The sequence below is a fragment of the Danio rerio genome, chromosome 20 (assembly GCF_052040795.2).
Source record: "Danio rerio strain M-AB ecotype USA chromosome 20, GRCz13ab, whole genome shotgun sequence".
NCBI lineage: Eukaryota > Metazoa > Chordata > Actinopteri > Cypriniformes > Danionidae > Danio > Danio rerio.
In genome coordinates this window covers 14,220,612-14,233,970 of record NC_141040.1, presented here as the reverse complement: position 1 = coordinate 14,233,970, position 13,359 = coordinate 14,220,612, and the positions used below count along the sequence as shown (strand labels likewise).

Here is a 13,359-nt window from a genome sequence, read left to right as displayed (position 1 = left end):
TTGATCGAACTCGTCCTAGGCCGTGTCTCCGATTTTCACCAAAATTGAATCACATGATCTACAGACCATGCCAACCAAAAGTTATGGAATTCAAGTTGATTAGACCAACCGTTTTCGTTAAACTTGCGAACTAATTTAACGTAGAACTTGCGAAAATGGACTTGAGGAGATATCTCTGTAACGCATTCACCGATTCACACCAAACTTGGTGTGTGTTATGACAACTAGGGTCTGAGGTTAATTGTGGAGTTTCGGCGCACTGCCCCCTAGTGGTCCGGAGATACTAAAAACTTGCTTTTTGGCTTATAACGTCTCAACCATTCGTCCGAAACTCATGAAACTCGTCTCATTACATCCGGCAGAGTATGCCGAGTCGAAAGATGTCTGATTGTCACAGGTCAGCCATTTTGGGCGTCGCCCATTTCGATTTTTGGCCAAAAATGCTATATTTTACCAACACATTCACATATCATTACAAAACATGGTATGCATCTTCAACCCCATGCCCTGAAAGTACTCAAAAACGTCTGGAGCAGCGCCACCTTATGGCCAATAGTGCTTGGCCCCTTAATTGCTGCTTGCAGCTATATTTATTAGGGGCCAAGCACCGTAGGTGCGTAGGCACCTATTGCTTTCGTTAGTGTTCTTATTATTATTAGGGGCCAAGCACCGTAGGTGCGTAGGCACCTATTGCTTTCGTTAGTGTTCTTATTATTATTAGGGGCCAAGCACCGTAGGTGCGTAGGCACCTATTGCTTTCGTTAGTGTTCTTATTATTATTATTATTATTATTATTATTCTTCTTCTTCTTCTTCCGTTTCTTCCGCCGGATTTGAATGGCAGCCCATATAGGCGTATGCGGGAAAGTTGTATAATTTGGCACAATGATAGAGGCCAGTATTAACATTAATCAGGCCAATTATGAAGTCTCAAAATCAAACTCTCTAGCGCCACCACTTGTCCAAACTTTCACGTATGTTTATCATCATAACTTTTGAACCGAATGGGCTACAATCAAAATTCTTTTTTCCTCTGATTCCTTGGCTCAGTACAATTCAAACGCACCCTATGACGTCATTTTCCGTCATGACTTTTTTCGCGCTATTTTAAATTTTTTGCAAAACCTATTTGATCGAACTCGTCCTAGGCCGTGTCTCCGATTTTCACCAAAATTGAATCACATGATCTACAGACCATGCCAACCAAAAGTTATGGAATTCAAGTTGATTAGACCAACCGTTTTCGTTTAACTTGCGAACTAATTTAACGTAGAACTTGCGAAAATGGACTTGAGGCGATATCTCTGTAACGCATTCACCGATTCACACCAAACTTGGTGTGTGTTATGACAACTAGGGTCTAAGGTTAATTGCGGAGTTTCGGCGCACTGCCCCCTAGTGGTCCGGAGATACAAAAAACTTGCTTTTTAGCTTATAACGTCTCAACCTTTCGTCCGAAACTCATGAAACTGGTCTCATTACATCCGGCAGTGCATGCCGAGTCGAATGATGTCTGATTTTCACAGGTCAGCCATTTTGGGCGTCGCCCATTTCGATTTTTGGCCAAAAATGCTATATTTTACCAACACATTCACATATCATTACAAAACATGGTATGCATCTTCAACCCCATGCCCTGAAAGTACTCAAAAACGTCTGGAGTAGCGCCACCTTATGGCCAATAGTGCTTGGCCCCTTAATTGCTGCTTGCAGCTATATTTATTATTATTATTATTATTATTCTTCTTCTTCTTCCGTTTCTTCCGCCGGATTTGAATGGCAGCCCATATAGGCGTATGCGGGAAAGTTGTATAATTTGGCACAATGATAGAGGCCAGTAATAACATTAATCAGGCCAAATATGAAGTCTCAAAATCAAACTCTCTAGCGCCACCACTTGTCCAAACTTTCACGTATGTTTATCATGATAACTTTTGAACCGAATGGGCTACAATCAAAATTCTTTTTTCCTCTGATTCCTTGGCTCAGTCCGATTCAAACCCACCCTATGACGTCATTTTCCGTCATGAATTTTTTTGCGCTATTTTAAATTTTTCGAAAAACCTATTTGATCGAACTCGTCCTAGGCCGTGTCTCCGATTTTCACCAAAATTGAATCACATGATCTACAGACCATGCCAACCAAAAGTTATGGAATTCAAGTTGATTAGACCAACCGTTTTCGTTTAACTTGCGAACTAATTTAACGTAGAACTTGCGAAAATGGACTTGAGGAGATATCTCCGTAACGCATTCACCGATTCACACCAAACTTTGTGTGTGTTATGACAACTAGGGTCTGAGGTTAATTGCGGAGTTTCGGCGCACTGCCCCCTAGTGGTCCGGAGATACTAAAAACTTGCTTTTTGGCTTATAACGTCTCAACCATTCGTCCGAAACTCATGAAACTGGTCTCATTACATCCGGCAGAGCATGCCGAGTCGAATGATGTCTGATTTTCACAGGTCAGCCATTTTGGGCGTCGCCCATTTCGATTTTTGGCCAAAAATGCTATATTTTACCAACACATTCACATATCATTACAAAACATGGTATGCATCTTCAACCCCATGCCCTGAAAGTACTCAAAAACGTCTGGAGCAGCGCCACCTTATGGCCAATAGTGCTTGGCCCCTTAATTGCTGCTTGCAGCTATATTTATTATTATTATTCTTCTTCTTCTTCTTCCGTTTCTTCCGCCGGATTTGAATGGCAGCCCATATAGGCGTATGCGGGAAAGTTGTATAATTTGGCACAATGATAGAGGCCAGTATTAACATTAATCAGGCCAATTATGAAGTCTCAAAATCAAACTCTCTAGCGCCACCACTTGTCCAAACTTTCACGTATGTTTATCATGATAACTTTTGAACCGAATGGGCTACAATCAAAATTCTTTTTTCCTCTGATTCCTTGGCTCAGTCCGATTCAAACCCACCCTATGACGTCATTTTCCGTCATGAATTTTTTTGCGCTATTTAAAATTTTTCGAAAAACCTATTTGATCGAACTCGTCCTAGGCCGTGTCTCCGATTTTCACCAAAATTGAATCACATGATCTACAGACCATGCCAACCAAAAGTTATGGAATTCAAGTTGATTAGACCAACCGTTTTCGTTTAACTTGCGAACTAATTTAACGTAGAACTTGCGAAAATGGACTTTAGGCGATATCTCTGTAATGCATTCACCGATTCACACCAAACTTGGTGTGTGTTATGACAACTAGGGTCTAAGGTTAATTGCGGAGTTTCGGCGCACTGCCCCCTAGTGGTCCGGAGATACTAAAAACTTGCTTTTTGGCTTATAACGTCTCAACCTTTCGTCCGAAACTCATGAAACTGGTCTCATTACATCCGGCAGAGCATGCCGAGTCGAATGATGTCTGATTTTCACAGGTCAGCCATTTTGGGCGTCGCCCATTTCGATTTTTGGCCAAAAATGCTATATTTTACCAACACATTCACATATCATTACAAAACATGGTATGCATCTTCAACCCCATGCCCTGAAAGTCCTTAAAAACTTCTGGAGCAGCGCCACCTTTTGGGCAAAAGTGCTTGGCCCCTTAATTGCTGCTTGCAGCTATATTTATTATTATTATTCTTCTTCTTCTTCCGTTTCTTCCGCCGGATTTGAATGGCAGCCCATATAGGCGTATGCGGGAAAGTTGTATAATTTGGCACAATGATAGAGGCCAGTATTAACATTAATCAGGCCAATTATGAAGTCTCAAAATCAAACTCTCTAGCGCCACCACTTGTCCAAACTTTCACGTATGTTTAACATCATAACTTTTGAACCGAATGGGCTACAATCAAAATTCTTTTTTCCTCTGATTCCTTCGCTCAGTCCGATTCAAACCCACCCTATGACGTCATTTTCCGTCATGACTTTTTTCGCGCTATTTTAAATTTTTCGAAAAACCTATTTGATCGAACTCGTCCTAGGCCGTGTCTCAGATTTTCACCAAAATTGAATCACATGATCTACAGCCCATGCCAACCAAAAGTTATGGAATTCAAGTTGATTAGACCAACCGTTTTCGTTTAACTTGCGAACTAATTTAACGTAGAACTTGCGAAAATGGACTTGAGGCGATATCTCTGTAACGCATTCACCGATTCACACCAAACTTGGTGTGTGTTATGACAACTAGGGTCTAAGGTAATTGCGGAGTTTCGGCGCACTGCCCCCTAGTGGTCCGGAGATACAAAAAACTTGCTTTTTGGCTTATAACGTCTCAACCTTTCGTCCGAAACTCATGAAACTGGTCTCATTACATCCGGCAGAGCATGCCGAGTCGAATGATGTCTGATTTTCACAGGTCAGCCATTTTGGGCGTCGCCCATTTCGATTTTTGGCCAAAAATGCTATATTTTACCAACACATTCACATATCATTACAAAACATGGTATGCATCTTCAACCCCATGCCCTGAAAGTACTCAAAAACGTCTGGAGCAGCGCCACCTTATGGCCAATAGTGCTTGGCCCCTTAATTGCTGCTTGCAGCTATATTTAGGGGCCAAGCACCGTAGGTGCGTAGGCACCTATTGCTTTCGTTAGTGTTCTTATTATTAGGGGCCAAGCACCGTAGGTGCGTAGGCACCTATTGCTTTCGTTAGTGTTCTTATTATTATTATTATTATTATTATTAGGGGCCAAGCACCGTAGGTGCGTAGGCACCTATTGCTTTCGTTAGTGTTCTTATTAGGGGCCAAGCACCGTAGGTGCGTAGGCACCTATTGCTTTCGTTAGTGTTCTTATTATTATTATTATTATTATTATTATTATTCTTCTTCTTCCGTTTCTTCCGCCGGATTTGAATGGCAGCCCATATAGGCGTATGCGGGAAAGTTGTATAATTTGGCACAATGATAGAGGCCAGTATTAACATTAATCAGGCCAAATATGAAGTCTCAAAATCAAACTCTCTAGCGCCACCACTTGTCCAAACTTTCACGTATGTTTATCATGATAACTTTTGAACCGAATGGGCTACAGTCATAATTCTTTTTTCCTCTGATTCCTTGGCTTAGTCCGATTCAAACCCACCCTATGACGTCATTTTCCGTCATGACTTTTTTCGCGCTATTTTAAATTTTTTGAAAAACCTATTTGATCGAACTCGTCCTAGGCCGTGTCTCCGATTTTCACCAAAATTGAATCACATGATCTACAGACCATGCCAACCAAAAGTTATGGAATTCAAGTTGATTAGACCAACCGTTTTTGTTTAACTTACGAACTAATTTAACGTAGAACTTGCGAAAATGGACTTGAGGCGATATCTCTGTAATGCATTCACCGATTCACACCAAACTTGGTGTGTGTTATGACATCTAGGGTCTAAGGTTAATTACGGAGTTTCGGCGCACTGCCCCCTAGTGGTCCGGAGATACTAAAAGCTTGCTTTTTGGCTTATAACGTCTCAACCTTTCGTCCGAAACTCATGAAACTGGTCTCATTACATCCGGCAGAGCATGCCGAGTCGAATGATGTCTGATTTTCAAAGGTCAGCCATTTTGGGCGTCGCACATTTCGATTTTTGGCCAAAAATGCTATATTTTACCAACACATTCACATATCATTACAAAACATGGTATGCATCTTCAACCCCATGCCCTGAAAGTACTCAAAAACGTCTGGAGCAGCGCCACCTTATGGCCAAAAGTGCTTGGCCCCTTAATTGCTGCTTGCAGCTATATTTATTATTATTATTATTATTATTATTATTATTATTATTCTTCTTCTTCTTCCGTTTCTTCCGCCGGATTTGAATGGCAGCCCATATAGGCGTATGCGGGAAAGTTGTATAATTTGGCACAATGATAGAGGCCAGTATTAACATTAATCAGGCCAATTATGAAGTCTCAAAATCAAACTCTCTAGCGCCACCACTTGTCCAAACTTTCACGTATGTTTATCATGATAACTTTTGAACCGAATGGGCTACAATCAAAATTCTTTTTTCCTCTGATTCCTTGGCTCAGTCCGATTCAAACCCACCCTATGACGTCATTTTCCGTCATGAATTTTTTCGCGCTATTTTAAATTTTTCGAAAAACCTATTTGATCGAACTCGTCCTAGGCCGTGTCTCAGATTTTCACCAAAATTGAATCACATGATCTACAGACCATGCCAACCAAAAGTTATGGAATTCAAGTTGATTAGACCAACCGTTTTCATTTAAGTTGCGAACTAATTTAACGAAGAACTTGCGAAAATGGACTTGAGGCGATATCTCCGTAACGCATTCACCGATTCACACCAAACTTGGTGTGTGTTATGACAACTAGGGTCTAAGGTTAATTGCGGAGTTTCGGCGCACTGCCCCCTAGTGGTCCGGAGATACTAAAAACTTGCTTTTTGGCTTATAACGTCTCAACCTTTCGTCCGAAACTCATGAAACTGGTCTAATTACATCCGGCAGAGCATGTCGAGTCGAATGATGTCTGATTTTCACAGGTCAGCCATTTTGGGCGTCGCCCATTTAGATTTTTGGCCAAAAATGCTATATTTTACCAACACATTCACATATCATTACAAAACATGGTATGCATCTTCAACCCCATGCCCTGAAAGTACTCAAAAACGTCTGGAGCAGCGCCACCTTTTGGTCAAAAGTGCTTGGCCCCTTAATTGCTGCTTGCAGCTATATTATTATTTATTATTATTATTAGGGGCCAAGCACCGTAGGTGCGTAGGCACCTATTGCTTTCGTTAGTGTTCTTATTATTATTATTATTAGGGGCCAAGCACCGTAGGTGCGTAGGCACCTATTGCTTTCGTTAGTGTTCTTATTATTATTAGGGGCCAAGCACCGTAGGTGCGTAGGCACCTATTGCTTTCGTTAGTGTTCTTATTATTATTATTATTATTATTAGGGGCCAAGCACCGTAGGTGCGTAGGCACCTATTGCTTTCGTTAGTGTTCTTCTTATTATTATTATTATTATTCTTCTTCCGTTTCTTCCGCCGGATTTGAATGGCAGCCCATATAGGCGTATGCGGGAAAGTTGTATAATTTGGCACAATGATAGAGGCCAGTATTAACATTAATCAGGCCAATTATGAAGTCTCAAAATCAAACTCTCTAGCGCCACCACTTGTCCAAACTTTCACGTATGTTTATCATGATAACTTTTGAACCGAGTGGGCTACAATCAAAATTCTTTTTTCCTCTGATTCCTTGGCTCAGTCCGATTCAAACCCACCCTATGACGTCATTTTCCGTCATGATTTTTTTCGCGCTATTTTAAATTTTTCGAAAAACCTATTTGATCGAACTCGTCCTAGGCCGTGTCTCCGATTTTCACCAAAATTGAATCACATAATCTACAGACCATGCCAACCAAAAGTTATGGAATTCAAGTTGATTAGACCAACCGTTTTCGTTTAACTTGCGAACTAATTTAATGTAGAACTTGCAAAAATGGACTTGAGGCGATATCTCTGTAACGCATTCACCGATTCACACCAAACTTGGTGTGTGTTATGACAACTAGGGTCTGAGGTTATATGCGGAGTTTCGGCGCACTGCCCCCTGGTGGTCCGGAGATACTAAAAACTTGCTTTTTGGCTTATAACGTCTCAACCTTTCGTCCGAAACTCATGAAACTGGTCTCATTACATCCGGCAGAGCATGCCGAGTCGAATGATGTCTGATTTTCACAGGTCAACCATTTTGGGCGTCGCCCATTTCGATTTTTGCCCAAAAAGGCTATATTTTACCAATACATTCACATATCATTACAAAACATGGTATGCATCTTCAACCCCATGCCCTGAAAGTACTCAAAAACGTCTGGAGCAGCGCCACCTTATGGCCAATAGTGCTTGGCCCCTTAATTGCTGCTTGCAGCTATATTTAGGGGTTCGAGCGCGAAGCGCTGAAACCCTATTGTTTTTGTAAGAATTTTTATTATTATTATTATTATTATTATTATTTTACTTCTGCCATAATCACTATTGCCCAGGCCAAACCGTAAGGCCTATTGGCTTCAAACTTGGTCAGATGGTAGTACTCCTCACCGCTACTCAGATCCAAAGGCTCGTCAAAATCGGGCCATAGGTGGCGCTACAGCGCTAAAAACAAAAAAAATTTAGTAATTTGGCAGCCATTTCTAAACCGTTTGTCGTAGGCTCAAAAACTTTACATATTTGGAATCCTTGGGTCAGCCCGAACAAAAGTGGAGTGACTCAGATTTTCTCTACGACGCACCGTTTTTCCGCTACATAGCGATTTGTCCGACACCTACTTTTGCGAACTAGTCCTAGGGTTTTCACCCAATCTGAACCAAACCAGTGTAGAAATGTTCTCTGGACACTGACTAGCAAAAGTTATTGAAAGAAAGTTGAAATGTTGATTTCACGCGAAACCGTACGCAAAAATGTAACATGCTAATGTAAGCTAAAAGCTAATTGTAGCTGTAATTTTTGAACGGATTGAGATATCTTTATCAAACTTGGTACACAAATGTATAAGGTCAATTTGAGGTGACAGTGCAAAACCCGCAAACTTTGGCCACATGGTGGCGCTATAAAGCTTAAAAAACATAAAAATTACTCTAACCTCACAACCATTTGTCCAATCAGCTTGAAATTTGGCATGCAGTGTCTTTGTCTAACATGTCATGACATACTATAAGGACATTGGCATATCTCAAAAAACATGGCCGCCATTAGCCAATTAAGATTAAACAACCATTAAACTAGGTTAACGATGAGTGATCGGAACGAAACTCGGTGGGCATGTTCGACTCATGGTCCTAGAGGTCTGTAAGAATTTTGAAAGAAATCCTCCACTAGGGGGCGATTTTGGTTTTTTTGAGAATGTAATTGATTGGTTATTACATAAAGTTTTGCACAGCCACACAAAATACATAACATATGATAGGCCTGCTCATACCGAACAGTCTGACACTAAAAGCACTGATGTCACTCAATCTTTTTATTAAATATTAATTAATATATGAAAAACCTACTTTTGCGAACTAGTCCCTGGTTTTTCGCTCAATCACCACGAAACCAGTGTTGTATGAATCTCTGAACTGAGCAGATCAATAGTTATTGAAATGAGTTGAACTTTCCTCTTTTGGTAGCTATAAATGGCTCATTTACAAAAGGGGTGTGTCTTATATTGACCTAAATGCATGTAAATGCATAAGGAAAACTCAAAACTTCGTGAAATCAGGTATGTACATCTGAGATGTGATTTTTAACAAGCATGCAACATTTTGTGAAGATAGGTCAATAGGTGGCGCTATAACAGTAGAAAAGGTCTCAAAAACACTAATTTCCATTGCTATTTGACCATAATTTGTATAATATGTGTTTATTGTAGACAGCTTTTCATAAATATACTTGATCTGACATATTATATGATAGGCCTGCACATTCTGATCACTTTGGCATGAAATCCACTGCTGTAACTCAGACCATCCATTTATTATTCACCATTATTTCAAACAATACTTTTAGGAACTCGTCCCTGCTTTTTTGCTCAAATTGAACAAAATCAATGTTGTACAAATGTCTGCACTGTCTAAATCAGTAATTATGAAAAACAATTGAACTTTTGTGCATAAATGAGCTTGATATATTTATCTGAAGAGCACAGTGTGTTCATATGCTTCCACAAAGGATCTAAACATGCATTACTAATATAAACCACTAGATGACAGCACAAGACCTCATAATGTTGGTTTAAAGTCACTAAATGTCCATTAAAGATCATTCTGAATCACATCTTGACATGGCATAAACTCTGTTATTGCATTTAAAAGCTGATTTAGTACCAGGTTACCACTTCATTTATGTAGGCTTTATATTTTTACCATTTATTACATTACATCATGGATTTCTTTAGGGTCAGCCTTAAATGTTGGGTTGTCCTACATCTAAATTGCCTAAATGGCAATTAGTTTGCCAAATGCTCGAACCCCGTTAATCGCCGCTTGCGGCTATATTTATTATTATTCTTCTTCTTCTTCTTCTTCTTCCGTTTCTTCCGCCGGATTTGAATGGCAGCCCATATAGGCGTATGCGGGAAAGTTGTATAATTTGGCACAATGATAGAGGCCAGTATTAACATTAATCAGGCCAATTATGAAGTCTCAAAATCAAACTCTCTAGCGCCACCACTTGTCCAAACTTTCACGTATGTTTATCATCATAACTTTTGAACCGAATGGGCTACAATCAAAATTCTTTTTTCCTCTGATTCCTTGGCTCAGTCCGATTCAAACGCACCCTATGACGTCATTTTCCGTCATGAATTTTTTCGCGCTATTTTAAATTTTTCGAAAAACCTGTTTGATCGAACTCGTCCTACGCCGTGTCTCCGATTTTCACCAAAATGTAATCACATGATCTACAGACCATGCCAACCAAAAGTTATGGAATTCAAGTTGATTAAACCAACCGTTTTCGTTTAACTTGCGAACTAATTTAACGTAGAACTTGCGAAAATGGACTTGAGGCGATATCTCTGTAACGCTTTCACCGATTCACACCAAACTTGGTGTGTGTTATGACAACTAGGGTCTAAGGTTAATTGCGGAGTTTCGGCGCACTGCCCCCTAGTGGTCCGGAGATACTAAAAACTTGCTTTTTGGCTTATAACGTCTCAACCTTTCGTCCGAAACTCATGAAACTGGTCTCATTACATTCGGCAGAGCATGCCGAGTCGAATGATGTCTGATTTTCACAGGTCAGCCATTTTGGGCGTCGCCCATTTCGATTTTTGGCCAAAAATGCTATATTTTACCAACACATTCACATATCATTACAAAACATGGTATGCATCTTCAACCCCATGCCCTGAAAGTACTCAAAAACGTCTGGAGCAGCGCCACCTTATGGCCAATAGTGCTTGGCCCCTTAATTGCTGCTTGCAGCTATATTTATTATTATTATTCTTCTTCTTCTTCTTCTTCCGTTTCTTCCGCCGGATTTGAATGGCAGCCCATATAGGCGTATGCGGGAAAGTTGTATAATTTGGCACAATGATAGAGGCCAGTATTAACATTAATCAGGCCAATTATGAAGTCTCAAAATCAAACTCTCTAGCGCCACCACTTGTCCAAACTTTCACGTATGTTTATCATCATAACTTTTGAACCGAATGGGCTACAATCAAAATTCTTTTTTCCTCTGATTCCTTGGCTCAGTCCAATTCAAACGCACCCTATGACGTCATTTTCCGTCATGACTTTTTTCGCGCTATTTTAAATTTTTCGCAAAACCTATTTGATCGAACTCGTCCTAGGCCGTGTCTCCGATTTTCACCAAAATTGAATCACATGATCTACAGACCATGCCAACCAAAAGTTATGGAATTCAAGTTGATTAGACCAACCGTTTTCGTTTAACTTGCGAACTAATTTAACGTAGAACTTGCGAAAATGGACTTGAGGCGATATCTCTGTAACGCATTCACCGATTCACACCAAACTTGGTGTGTGTTATGACAACTAGGGTCTAAGGTTAATTGCGGAGTTTCGGCGCACTGCCCCCTAGTGGTCCGGAGATACTAAAAACTTGCTTTTTGGCTTATAACGTCTCAACCTTTCGTCCGAAACTCATGAAACTGGTCTCATTACATTCGGCAGAGCATGCCGAGTCGAATGATGTCTGATTTTCACAGGTCAGCCTTTTTGGGCGTCGCCCATTTCGATTTTTGGCCAAAAATGCTATATTTTACCAACACATTCACATATCATTACAAAACATGGTATGCATCTTCAACCCCATGCCCTGAAAGTACTCAAAAACGTCTGGAGCAGCGCCACCTTATGGCCAATAGTGCTTGGCCCCTTAATTGCTGCTTGCAGCTATATTTATTATTATTATTATTATTCTTCCGTTTCTTCCGCCGGATTTGAATGGCAGCCCATATAGGCGTATGCGGGAAAGTTGTATAATTTGGCACAATAATAGAGGCCAGTATTAACATTAATCAGGCCAATTATGAAGTCTCAAAATCAAACTCTCTAGCGCCACCACTTGTCCAAACTTTCACGTATGTTTATCATCATAACTTTTGAACCGAATGGGCTACAATCAAAATTCTTTTTTCCTCTGATTCCTTGGCTCAGTCCGATTCAAACCCACCCTATGACGTCATTTTCCGTCATGAATTTTTTCGCGCTATTTTAAATTTTTTGTAAAACCTATTTGATCGAACTCGTCCTAGTCCGTGTCTCCGATTTTCACCAAAAATGAATCACATGATCTACAGACCATTCCAACCAAAAGTTATGGAAGTTAAGTTGATTTGACCAACCGTTTTCGTTTAACTTGCGATCAAATTTAACGAAGAACTTGCAAAAATGGACTTGAGGCGATATCTCTGTAACGCATTCACCGATTCACACCAAACTTGGTGTGTGTTATGACAACTAGAGTCTAAGGTTAATTGCGGAGTTTCGGCACACTGCCCTCTAGTGGTCCGGAGATACAAAAAAAACTTGCTTTTTGGCTTATAACGTCTCAACCTTTCGTCCGAAACTCATGAAACTGGTCTCATTACATCCGGCAGAGCATGCCGAGTCGAATGATGTCTGATTTTCACAGGTCAGCCTTTTTGGGCGTCGCCCATTTTGATTTTTGGCCAAAAATGCTATATTTTACCGACACATTCACATATCATTACAAAACATGGTATGCATCTTCAACCCCATGCCCTGAAAGTACTCAAAAACGTCTGGAGCAGCACCACCTTATGGCCAATAGTGCTTGGCCCCTTAATTGCTGCTTGCAGCTATATTTATTATTATTATTATTATTATTATTATTATTATTATTATTATTTGTTTATTTATTTATTTTATAGTAGATCAGTGGTCCCCAACCTACGGGCTGTAGATCGATTGGTAGTGGGCCACACAAGAATTCATTAATTATTTCCATTTTATTTGTTATTTAAATATGAACTTTTTTTTTTTTAGCTTTTCTTTTGATGACCCAACTCTGATCTTTTATTTTGAAAACCCTTCCATTTTAAAATTGACCTTTTGGTTACATCTCGGTCACTTGAGCTCCCAAATTTAACCCACAAGCTAGCAAAATGAGTAAGAAATAGATGTTTTTGTAAATTTTCTTTGCGAAGGGGAAAGGCCCAGTGAAGGACCCACAAACTGCCAAGGAATGGATCCGCAACCCCTTTTATCAACAAATTAGATGATTCCAGCATGTCTGTTCAAGTAGATCAAACTGCTGGAGATAACAAATTATGTCTTTTCTGTTTGCAAGTTTGTTATTTTCAATAGAGGCACAGACATGCTCGCAGCTTCCAGGGCGCTTCAGAATGCTGCAAGTGCACTGCGAGTCACTTGATGAAGTGACCTGTCAGC

General features: G+C 40.2%; 1 protein-coding gene and 1 long non-coding RNA gene across 3 annotated transcripts in view; one reads left to right on the top strand and one right to left on the bottom strand.

The window, feature by feature from the left end:
* ints7 (integrator complex subunit 7) overlaps window positions 1-13,359 on the top strand; it is a 122,504-nt gene that overhangs the window by 108,262 nt on the left and 883 nt on the right. The window lies entirely within an intron of this gene.
* LOC147839113 (uncharacterized) lies at window positions 5,771-11,455 on the bottom strand. 2 transcript variants are annotated; one of them, XR_015518231.1, is made up of 4 exons: window positions 11,251-11,455; window positions 9,968-10,314; window positions 6,918-7,865; window positions 5,771-6,713 (listed from the first exon to the last, which is right to left on the bottom strand). It is a non-coding gene; the product is annotated as an uncharacterized LOC147839113 (long non-coding RNA). The 2 variants fall into 2 exon arrangements; XR_015518230.1 differs by lacking the exon at window positions 11,251-11,455 and having other exon boundaries at window positions 9,968-10,922.